This window comes from Pongo pygmaeus, chromosome 16, assembly GCF_028885625.2.
Source record: "Pongo pygmaeus isolate AG05252 chromosome 16, NHGRI_mPonPyg2-v2.0_pri, whole genome shotgun sequence".
Taxonomy (NCBI): Eukaryota; Metazoa; Chordata; class Mammalia; order Primates; family Hominidae; genus Pongo; species Pongo pygmaeus.
Window position 1 is genome coordinate 105,663,405 of NC_072389.2, and position 11,882 is coordinate 105,675,286.

Here is an 11,882-nt window from a genome sequence, read left to right on the forward strand (position 1 = left end):
GGAGCACAGAAAAGAATGGAAAAAAAATAGTCTAGGCAGAGTGCACAGAGCTAAGTCATGAAGGTCATGACGCTTGTGTATAACAGACAAATGAGTGATCGGATAACTCTATACAACATCTTCCCAAATGGAGTCACGGGGAGGAACTAAGCTCAGATTCAGCACATGCAAACATGTACAGGCACAGGGATAGGTGAGTGCTTTTCTACTTTAATATGAATTTGAATATTAATTGGAGCATTCTTTCTTTATATTGGACAGTTCTTCCTATTATATCTGGTCCAAAATAATCCATTTATATTACAAGTTTTCCCCTTGTATGCATTTAAGTTTAAAAATTCTCTATAGACAAAGGGAGACAATTTAAGATTTCAAAAGAATATGGCTAGAACTATGTCTTAGAATTGCCTACCATTATAGGATACTGTTTTATAGACAATAAAGTACTCCTAGACAAGAGCAACGGGTGGGGGAAGAAGTAGCATATTCCAAGCTCAGTTGGTCAAATACATGGCTAAGTGTTTTTAGATAAGTAAAGTTTCACAGCTCTTGGAAAGGACCGTGCACAATTAACAGTAACAATGTACAGTTGATGCTCAAACAATGTAAGAGTTGGAGGCGCTAGCCATCCACACAGCTGAAAACCCAAATATAATTTTTGACTCTCTCCAAACTTAACTACTAATTGCCTACTGTCGACAAGAAGCCTTTCCAATAACATAAGTGGTGGATGAACGCATATTTTGTATGTTGTATGTATTATATACGGTATATACAGTATTCTTACAATAAAGTAAGCTAGAGAAAAAGAAAATGTTATTAAGAAAATCATAAGGAAAAGAAAATATATTTACTATTAAGTGGAAGTAAATCATCATAAAGGTCTTCATCCTCATTATCTTCATGTTGATTAGGCGGAAGAGGAAGAGGAGGTGTTGGTCTTGATGTCTCAGGGTGGGCAGAGGTGGAAGAAAATATGTGTGTAAGCGCCTGCACAATTCAAACCCATGCTGTTCAAGGGTCAGCTGCATTCTTGAAAATTGCTAAAAGAGTCCATTGTAAGTGTTGTCACCACAAAAAATAGTAAGTATGTGATGTCATGCATATGTTAAATCAGCTCAATTTAGCCATTCCACAATGTATACATTTTTGAAAACATAATGTACACAATATATATAATTTTGTCAATTAAAATGGATAAATACTTTAATTAATTTAAATAACTGTACACAATCTCATAGACAATTTGAGGCTCACCATGGTGGACTGGAATTGAAAATCTCCTACCTTATTATCAATCTCTTCTATTAAAAGGAGAAGAAGAAAAAAAGTCTGTTCTTATTTTTATGTCTGATATTTTAATTTTTTTTTTCTGTCCTTTTCCATTCTCTTAGGGAGACTAGTATATAGGCAATATATTAAACAAAAGTCTTCTTCCTAAATAAAAATTATTATTTCTCTAATGCAAGCCATTGTAAACAGAATTGTAGGTGCCACTAATGAGCCTGAATATGTTGCTCTTCTCCAGGGAACAATCATTAAAAGTAATTAAGTTGGTCTTGGGGAAGAGTAGGGTAAAATGGGAAAGAGAGCTTTACATTTCTTCTCATATTACTTTATTTTTAAATAAATAAAGTCACCTGGGCAACAAGAGTGAAATTCTGTCTCAAAGAATAAATAAATAAATAAACAAACTGAAAAAAAAACCCACACATGGGAATACTTTCTTTACTGGCAGAATCTTGCTAGATATATGCTAAATAATATTCTCTTTAAAAGGCTTCAGAAATAAGACATAAAATGGGAGAAATAACTTCCAATAAATTGCTGTGCCAGTAAGAAAGTTAAAAAAAAAACAACCTACAAAATATCCAGAAGCCAAAAATAAGATCAAAGCATATACAAGATGATGAAATATATTCTAATATATCCATACTTCCCTAAATATAAATGGACTACACTCTATGGTTGTATTGTTGGAGAAAAAAGCAAATCCATCTACAGGAGATTTACAAAGACACTTGAAAAATGCATGGATTTGTATAAGGTGTAAGGAAGGGATCCAGTTTCAGCTTTCTACATATGGCTAGCCAGTTTTCCCAGCACCGTTTATTAAATAGGGAATCCTTTCCCCATTTCTTGTTTTTGTCAGGTTTGTCAAAGATCAGATAGTTGTAGATATGCGGCATTATTTCTGAGGGCTCTGTTCTGTTCCATTGGTCTATATCTCTGTTTTGGTACCAGTACCATGCTGTTTTGGTTACTGTAGTCTTGTAGTATAGTTTGAAGTCAGGTAGTGTGATGCCTCCAGCTTTGCTCTTTTGGCTTAGGATTGACTTGGCAATGCGGGCTCTTTTTTGGTTCCATATGAACTTTAAAGTAGTTTTTTCCAATTCTGTGAAGAAAGTCATTGGTAGCTTGATGGGGATGGCATTGAATCTATAAATTACCTTGGGCAGTATGGCCATTTTCACGATATTGATTCTTCCTATCCATGAGCATGGAATGTCCTTTCATTTGTGTCCTTTTTTATTTTGTTGAGCAGTGGTTTGTAGTTCTCCTTGAAGAGGTCCTTCACATCCCCTGTAAGTTGGATTCCTAGGTATTTTATTCTCTTTGAAGCAATTGTGAATGGGAGTTCACTCATGATTTGACTCTTTGTTTGTCTGTTATTGGTGTATAAGAATGCTTGTGATTTTTGCACATTGATTTTGTATCCTGAGACTTTGCTGAAGTTACTTATCAGCTTAAGGAGATTTTGGGCTGAGACGATGGGGTTTTCTAGATATACAATCATGTCATCTGCAATCAGGGACAATTTGACTTCCTCTTTTCCTAATTGAATACCCTTTATTTCTTTCTCCTGCCTGATTGCCCTGGCCAGAACTTCCAACACTATGTTGAATAGGAGTGGTGAGAGAGGGCATCCCTGTCTTGTGCCCGTTTTCAAAGGGAATGCTTCCAGTTTTTGTCCATTCAGTATGATATTGGCTGTGGGTTTGTCATAAATAGCTCTTATTATTTTGAGATACATCCCATCAATACCTAATTTATTGAGAGTTTTTAGCATGAAGGCTGTTGAATTTTGCCGAAGGCCTTTTCTGCATCTATTGAGATAATCATGTGGTTTTTGTCTTTGGTTCTGTTTATATGCTGGATTACATTTATTAATTTGCATATGTTGAACCAGCCTTGCATCCCAGGGATGAAGCCCACTTGATCATGGTGGATAAGCTTTTTGATGTGCTGCTGGATTTGGTTTGCCAGTATTTTATTGAGGATTTTTGCATCGATGTTCATCAAATTAATTCAAGATGGATTAAAGACTTAAATGTTAGACCTAAAACCATAAAAACCCTAGAAGAAAACCTAGGCAATACCATTCAGGACATAGGCATGGGCAAGGACTTCATGTCTAAAATACCAAAAGCAATGGCAACAAAAGCCAAAATTGACAAATGGGATCTAATTAAACTAAAGAACTTCTGCACAGCAAAAGAAACTACCATCAGAGTGAACAGGCAACCTACAGAATGGGAGAAAATTTTTGCAAGCTACTCATCTGACAAAGGGCTAATATCCAGAATCTACAATGAACTCCAACAAATTTATAAGAAAAAAACAAACAACCCCATCAAAAAGTGGGCGAAGGATATGAACAGACACTTCTCAAAAGAAGACATTTATGCAGCCAATAGACACATGAAAAAATGCTCATCATCACTGGCCATCAGAGAAATGCAAATCAAAAGCACAATGAGATACCATCTCACACCAGTTAGAATGGTGATCATTAACAAGTCAGGAAACAACAGGTGCTGGAGAGGATGTGGAGAAATAGGAACACTTTTACACTGTTGGTGGGACTGTAAACTAGTTCAACCATTGTGGAAGTCAGTGTGGCGATTCCTCAGGGATCTAGAACTAGAAATACCATTTGACCCAGCCATCCCATTACTGGGTATGTACCCAAAGGATTATAAATCATGCTGCTATAAAGACACACGCACACGTATGTTTGTTTATTGTGGCACTATTCACAATACCAAAGACTTGGAACCACCCGAAATGTCCAACAATGATAGACTGGATCAAGAAAATGTGGCACATATACACCATGGAATACTATGCAGCCATAAAAAATGATGAGTTTATGTTCTTTGTAGGGACATGGATGAAGCTGGAAACCATTATTCTCAGCAAACTATCGCAAGGACAAAAAACCAAGCACCACATGTTCTCACTCATAGGTGGGAATTGAACAACGAGAACACATGGACACAGGAAGGGGAACATCACACACCGGGGACTGTTGTGGAGTGGGGGGAGGGGGGAGGGATCGCCTTAGGAGATACACCTAATGTTAAATGACGAGTTAATGGATGCAGCACACCAACATGGCACATGTATACCTATGTAACAAACCTGCACATTGTGCACATGTACCCTAAAACTTAAAGTATGATAATAAAAAAAAAGAAATACCCATGGATTTGAAATGTTGACAGTAACAGCACAGAAAGTTCAAGAAAATATTAAATAAAAAAATTGAAAGCCATGATAGCAACAGTGATAACAAGTAGCCTTTGGCATCATTTTTTACTGCTTCTGCCACTCTGTCTCCTATAAGTCTCCAAGTCCTGTGTTAAATGTCTCTTAAATATTTCTTGTTCGGGATGATTAAAACCTTTTGGAAATAGTGGCGATTATTGTACATTATAAATGTAATCAATACGACTGAATTGTACCCTTAATAAGGCTAAAAGGACAAATTTTCTGTTGTATATATTTTACCAGAATAAATTTTTTTACCAAAAAAAAAAAAAAGTCTTAATTTAACCCTCTCTCTTAATCCAGGAAAATTCTCCATTAGTGAATGCTCGTTCCATGGATAACTTATTATTTCCTAACTGGTCTTCTTGCTCTCCCTGTTTTGTCCTTCAACCCCTTATCAGCAAGGAAGCCAGAGTCAACCTTATGCCATTACCCTGTTTAGTAAGAGCCCCCCGACTATCAATAGTTCTACTCTGTCAGCAGGTTAAACTCCAAACTCATTAATGCATCTTCATTATCAGCCCGTTCATTTTCCACACCCTGCACACCCATCCTTTAGTGTATCCTGCTTGACATCTTGCCTTGAACTGTGTTCAGCTCTGCAAACACATGCTTTCTTTAAAATCAAGGCCTTTTTCAGGCTCATCCTTCTATTTAGAACACCCTTTCCCTTCCCCATCTTCCATCTTCAAGCCAACCTTTCCCATTTCTCTAGCTAATCCTTGCCAAGTCTTCAAATTTTAGCGTAGGCATCCCTTCCTGCAGAAGCCTTTTCTGGTTCCCTAAATATAGTTCAGGTGCATATTTACCTATAATTGCACTCACTGCACAGTATTAAAATCATCTGCCTATAAGTCTGTATATCTCATTATGTTATAAGCAGTAAGGTCAAGAAATATGTCTGTTGTATCAAACATTTAACATCTGGGTTTACAACTATGTTAAATAATTGTCAACTTACAATGAAAATGTTATTTATTGTTTTGTAAACAATACAAGAAAATCTCTTGGATGATAATAATAATTGTGTCTGTTACTAGATAGTACTAAATAGATACAGTGTCACAACTACGGAATAGTCTACATTTGAGGTTAAAGGTTTTTTGTTGTTTTTGTTGTTTGTTTGTGTGTTTGTGACAGTCTCGCTCTGTTGCCCAGGCTGGAGTGCAATGGCACGATCTTGGTTCACTGCAATCTCCACCTCCCAGGTTCAAGCGATTCTCATGCCTCAACCTCCCGAGTAGCTGGGATTACAGGCGCCTGCCACCACATCCAGCTAGTTTTTGTATTTTTAGTAGGGACGGGGTTTCACCATGTTGATCACGCTGGTCTCAAACTCTTGACCTCAGGTGGTCCACTGGCCTCAGCCTCCCAAGGTGCTGGGATTCCAGGCATTTAAAGTCTTTCCTGGTATTGATCAATAGGTAGAAAGATGATAAATTCTAAATTGTTTCCCTTTAACATGACAGTTTGTTCAGTATACATTTATTTTGAAATGCTATCGAAAATTTTCTTTAAACTCATTCTACATGAGATGTTAGTTAAAAACAAACACTAAATTCATATTAAACATGCCTTTATTTTTTATTATTTCATAGTTATCTAACATCGAATAAAAAGGGTTAAATAAGAGGGGATCAGAGCAACAAAAATCTTCATAATCTAGAAGCTACATTTCCCATGAAAGCTGAAAAGCTTTTAAGGAGAGAAAAGCAACGCCGAAGGATACCAGAGTCAGAGACAACGTTAAAAAAAAATTGGGTTGAACTAGTTTACAGTCCCACCAACAGTGTAAAAGTGTTCCTATTTCTCCACATCCTCTCCAGCACCTGTTGTTTCCTGACTTTTTAATGATTGCCATTCTAACTGGTGTGAGATGGTATCTCATTGTGGTTTTGATTTGCATTTCTCTGATGGCCAGTGATGGTGAGCATTTTTTCATGTGTTTTTTGGCTGCATAAATGTCTTCTTTTGAGAAGTGTCTGTTCATGTCCTTCGCCCACTTTTTGATGGGGTTGTTTGTTTTTTTCTTGTAAATTTGTTGGAGTTCATTGTAGATTCTGGATATTAGCCCTTTGTCAGATGAGTAGGTTGCGAAAATTTTCTCCCGTTTTGTAGGTTGCCTGTTCACTCTGATGGTGGTTTCCTTTGCCATGCAGAAGCTCTTTAGTTTAATTAGATCCCATTTGTCAATTTTGGCTTTTGTTGCCATTGCTTTTGGTGTTTTTAGCAAAGACTTGGAACCAACCCAAATGTCCAACAATGATAGACTGGATTAAGAAAATGTGGCACATATACACCATGGAATACTATGCAGCCATAAAAAATGATGAGTTCATGTCCTTTGTAGGGACATGGATGAAATTGGAAATCATCATTCTCAGTAAACTATCGCAAGAACAAAAAACCAAACACCGCATATTCTCACTCATAGGTGGGAATTGAACAATGAGAACACATGGACACAGGAAGGGGAACATCACACTTCGGGGACTGTTGTGGGGTGGGGGGAGGGGGGAGGGATAGCATTGGGAGATATACCTAATGCTAGATGACGAGTTGGTGGGTGCAGCGCACCAGCATGGCACATGTATACATATGTAACTTACCTGCACGTTGCGCACATGTACCATAGAGCCTAAAGTATAATAATAATAATAATAATAATAATAATAATAATAATAAAAAGAAAAAAAAATTGGGGCCAGGCACGGTGGCTCATGCTTGTAATCCCAGCACTTTGGGAGGCCAAGGTGGGCGGATCATGAGGTCAGGAGATTGAGACCATCTCTCTGGCTAACCGTCGCTACTAAAAATACAAAAAAATTAGCCAGGCCTGGTGGTGGGCGTCTGTAGTCCCAGCTACTGGGGAGGCTGAGGCAGAAGAATGGCATGAACCCGGGAGGCAGAGCTTGCAGTGAGCTGAGATGGCACCACTGCACTCCAGCCTGGGGACAGAATGAGACTCTCTCAAACAAAAAACAAACAAACAAACAAACAAAAAAATTGATCTGACATTCCAAACACATGAGAAATTAGTGAGAGAAAATTAAAAATTAATGCAACAAAACACATTCTGCTACAGTCCAACCTCCCTAGCAACAATTTGCATCCATATGCATTTTATATTCCATACCTTGACTGTGAAATTTAATTAAAAATAATTATAAACACAGCTCCTTGAGGCTACTGAGGATTTCACAGTTTGAATTTTATTTTCACAAAATATCATGCATCACTAATGGTCTTGTCAGAATTTGTCTTCAGAAGAAATGGCAACTCATCCAGTTCAAATATATCCAAGTAAGCTAAATTTGGATGGAATGACCTAGGAACCTTGACTCAGGGTTCAGTCAATATATAAACTGAATAAACTGAAAACTGTCCCTGTAGTTCCAAATTTGGCTTTGATGTTCATTCATTTCAGGTGGAAGCTCTCAAGGGAACACAACAATAGAGCTATCTTCAGCACTACTGAAGTGTTAATTCTGCAAGAAAATAACTAGAAAAACAACAACAACAAAATGAATAAATGAATGAATGAATGCCAGATGCGATAGTAAAAAGTATTTTAGGGATAGAGGAGGGCTAACATAAAGATAGATTCATTTATCCTATTAAGTTTTGGTTCCTATTTTTTCTCTTTTCTCTGTCTTCTTTTGACCCCAAAGTAAGCTTGCATGCAAAAATGTCAATGAATAAAATGGATGCCTACACTAAAAATGCGATCTAGTTTGTTTCCTCGGCATTATTTGGAAAAATTGCAGTCCATAGTTTTTATTCAACATTATCTTAGATTTTCTATGAAAAGGGGGAAAAGCCTGATTCTGATTCCTCCACTCACCACCCAGAAGCACTTAGTAATTTTGTGGAAATGTAATTGATTTATTTTTGTTTACTTGATAAACTCAGCACTTTAGCTGGGAGGATGTCAGATTTAAATGCAATTTTACAGTCTCTTCGAAGGATGCAGTTAGTCAAACATCATGTAGCTAAAGTATCTGTCTGGCTCCTGAATGTCTTCAGGACATGGAAGTAAGTGCCCTGGTTACAGGTTTCTCCAAATGAACGTTAGGAATATTTCCTTTTCTCTACGTCCATGTTGAAAGCTTTTTCTGTTTTGTTTTGTTTTTACTTTTTCCTGGCATTATATACTGAACTCCAGAAGATGAGGATGTGGATGGTTGAGATATGCTTTTGGAACTTGGAATTAATAAAGGCAGATGCCAAATTGCTGAAAGCATTAGAACAGTAAGACCTGACACTGCATGTTAAATCATTGTAAGCAAGGTCCTAACAGAGCATTTGTGATTCATAAAATAAAAATTTAAAAAATATAGTGTTCTGGGCTTCCTGGATATTATACATCAAAGAGGCAGAAATTAACAACAAACAGCTGAAGCATTTGTCTCTCCATATTGTAGCTGCTGGTAATCTTCAGCGCTGCAGATCATGCCAAATAAGGCGGAAAATCTGTATAAAATGTTGTCACCAAACATGTATACAAAGAATTCATAAGGAGGCTGTTTTAGAATTAAATTGTTTTATCAGTTTTATGACTTTAGAGTTATACTGAATATATCTACACGCATATATATGTATATGTATATATATATAAACCTTGTATAAAAGTATATTTAGGAGAAAATCTTCACTTTAGATTTTTCTAGTATCTTAGTTGGGACATTGTTGGGAGCAAGCTCCCCAAAATCTGGCCATAAACTGGCCCCAAAACTGGCCATAAAGAAAATGTCTGCGGCACTGTGATATGTCCATAATAGCCCTAACGCCCAAGCTGGAAGGTTGTGGGTTTATGGGGATGAGGGCACGGACCACCTGGCCTGCCCAGGGCAGAAAACTGCTTAAAGGCATTCTTAAGCCACAAACAAAAGCATGAGCGATCTGTGTCTTAAGGGCGTGTTCATTCGGCCCATCCCTTCGTTTCCCATAAGGGATACTTTTAGTTAATTTAATATCTATAGAAACCAGGCTAATGACTGGTTTGCTGTTAATAAATATGTGGGTAAATCTCTGTTTGGGGGTCTTGGCTCTGAAGGCTGTGAGACCCTTGATTTCCCACTTCACACCTCTATATTTCTGTGTGTGTGTCTTTAATTCCTCTAGCGCTGCTGGGTTAGGGTATCCCCGACCGAGCTGGTCTCGGCAGGGCATATTATATGCCATCTGAATATTTATTTATTTTAATTATTATTATACTTTAAGTTCTAGGGTACATGTGCACAACGTGCAGGTTTGTTACATATGTATACATGTGCTATGATGGTGTGCTGCACCCGTTAACTCATCATTAACATTAGGTATATCTCCTAATGCTATCCCTCCCCCCTCCCCTGACCCCACGACACGCCCCAGTGTGTGATGTTCCCCACCCTGTGTCCAAGTGTTCTCATTGTTCAGTTCCCACCTATGAGTGAGAACATTTGGTGTTTGGTTTTCTGTCCTTGCGATAGTTTGCTCAGAATGATGGTTTCCAGCTTCATCCATGTCCCTACAAAGGACATGAACTTATCCTTTTTTATGGCTGCATAGTATTCCATGGTGTATATGTGCCACATTTTCTTAATCCACTCTATCATCATTGGCCATCTGAATATTTAAACACGGTGTTTTATTTTTCGTTTATGTCTCACTTTATTTTGTGTTTACATCTTAGCAACATTTCTTTCAATACTTCCCAAAGTAAGTGATATTTTCTGAGAAATGAACATGGATGTCCGTGAAAAGACTAGAGGCCTGGAGTTTTAGTTTGGGGACTGCCACCAGTTATAGGTGTGGCTTTGGTTTGTCACTTAAATTTTCTGGGTGAACAACGTTTCTTCATCTGAAAAATTAAGAGTGTTAATTAAATTAAGTGATTCAAGGTCCTCAAAACATCTCTATCTGAATGAGAATGGATGTGTATACTTAGAAACAAGTATGAAACTTTTATGTAAGAATAGCAAATAAGAGCAGTGACAAATAAGTGAACTAGATGAAATAAACTGACAAAAGTAACAATATATTTTCACATTGTCACCTTTGATTTTATGATGATTTTGAGAGAGCTCAGGAGCAGGATTCTGTTTTACAGTAAGAAAGAATAAGGTTCACTAAAAATGTATGACTTTCTCAAAATTACCAAAAAGATTACTCCATAAAACAAAGTGAATACTATCTTTTGACTTCTAGACAAGGTCTATGCACAACTCATAATTGTAGGTCTACATATGGTAGGCGACTCTTACTACAACCATTGTTTATGACAATATAATAATAAGCTAATATAATTGTGCATAAATGCAAGAGAGAGTGATTTAGATGATCATTGACAGAACACTGGCTCATTTTATCGATGTCTACATTGGCCTGGAGCGAATAGGTATTTGGTCTGCTTTGTTTTTAGATCCCCATTTAAACTTTGAAAAGGGGGCATAAAGCTTTCTCTGGTTAATTCTGAAAGTCTTCTATGACAGTTTACTTACAAAGAATAGTAAGAAGTGAATTTAATAATGAGGTGCAGAAAATATGGTAAAGCATCTGGATCTCTGCCTCCTTGAATCTGGATAATGATTTGGAAAACTGAGATTTAAAAAAAATTATGCCATCAAATATCATTAAACACCTAGAGGCATGTGTTATTGAACCAGGTCTTATATCCACCACACTGGACCATATGTTTTCACATAAATACCTGCTTAGCTACATTACAATAATATTTGCACACATTTTAATCACATCCAAATTACATAAAAACACAATAAGATGCACTGGGTGAAGTAAAGCAGCTATGATTACAAATGTTTGCATGTTATTGGCCTCTTGTATTTGACATAATATTCAATTTAAGGTTGGAAGTAGATGGGAATGGGGACATTTCATTTCAAGTGATATTTTTTTCTCCTTTTTTTGTAAACATGACAGAGTCCTTTAGCTAAATTTGAAGGAGGGCTTTTCCAAATGCAGGAAGCAGCCTGAGACATGTTTCACCATTGGTTGCAGAAAAAATTGGATGATGTCAATGATGAGAGGGTTATCAAAGATGCAGAAGAGGAAACGGGTTATTGCTATAGGATCACAACCCTCAAAACTGAAGGTGAACTTTTTAGAATGCTTTACAGTGGGAGGGCACTGGTGTAGACCTGGCAGCCATCTTTGTGAAGGTAAAGCAGAGAAACAGACAAGGAAGCAGGGTAAGGAGTGTCTTACTCTTCATTCAAGAATTTTACTTAAAATCTCCCCATGTCAGTAAGGCACTGCACATTTGCTCTCACCTGTGTCTTCCATCCCCATGTTCAGAGCCTTTTAACCCCTTGTCAAACCTTTCCAGA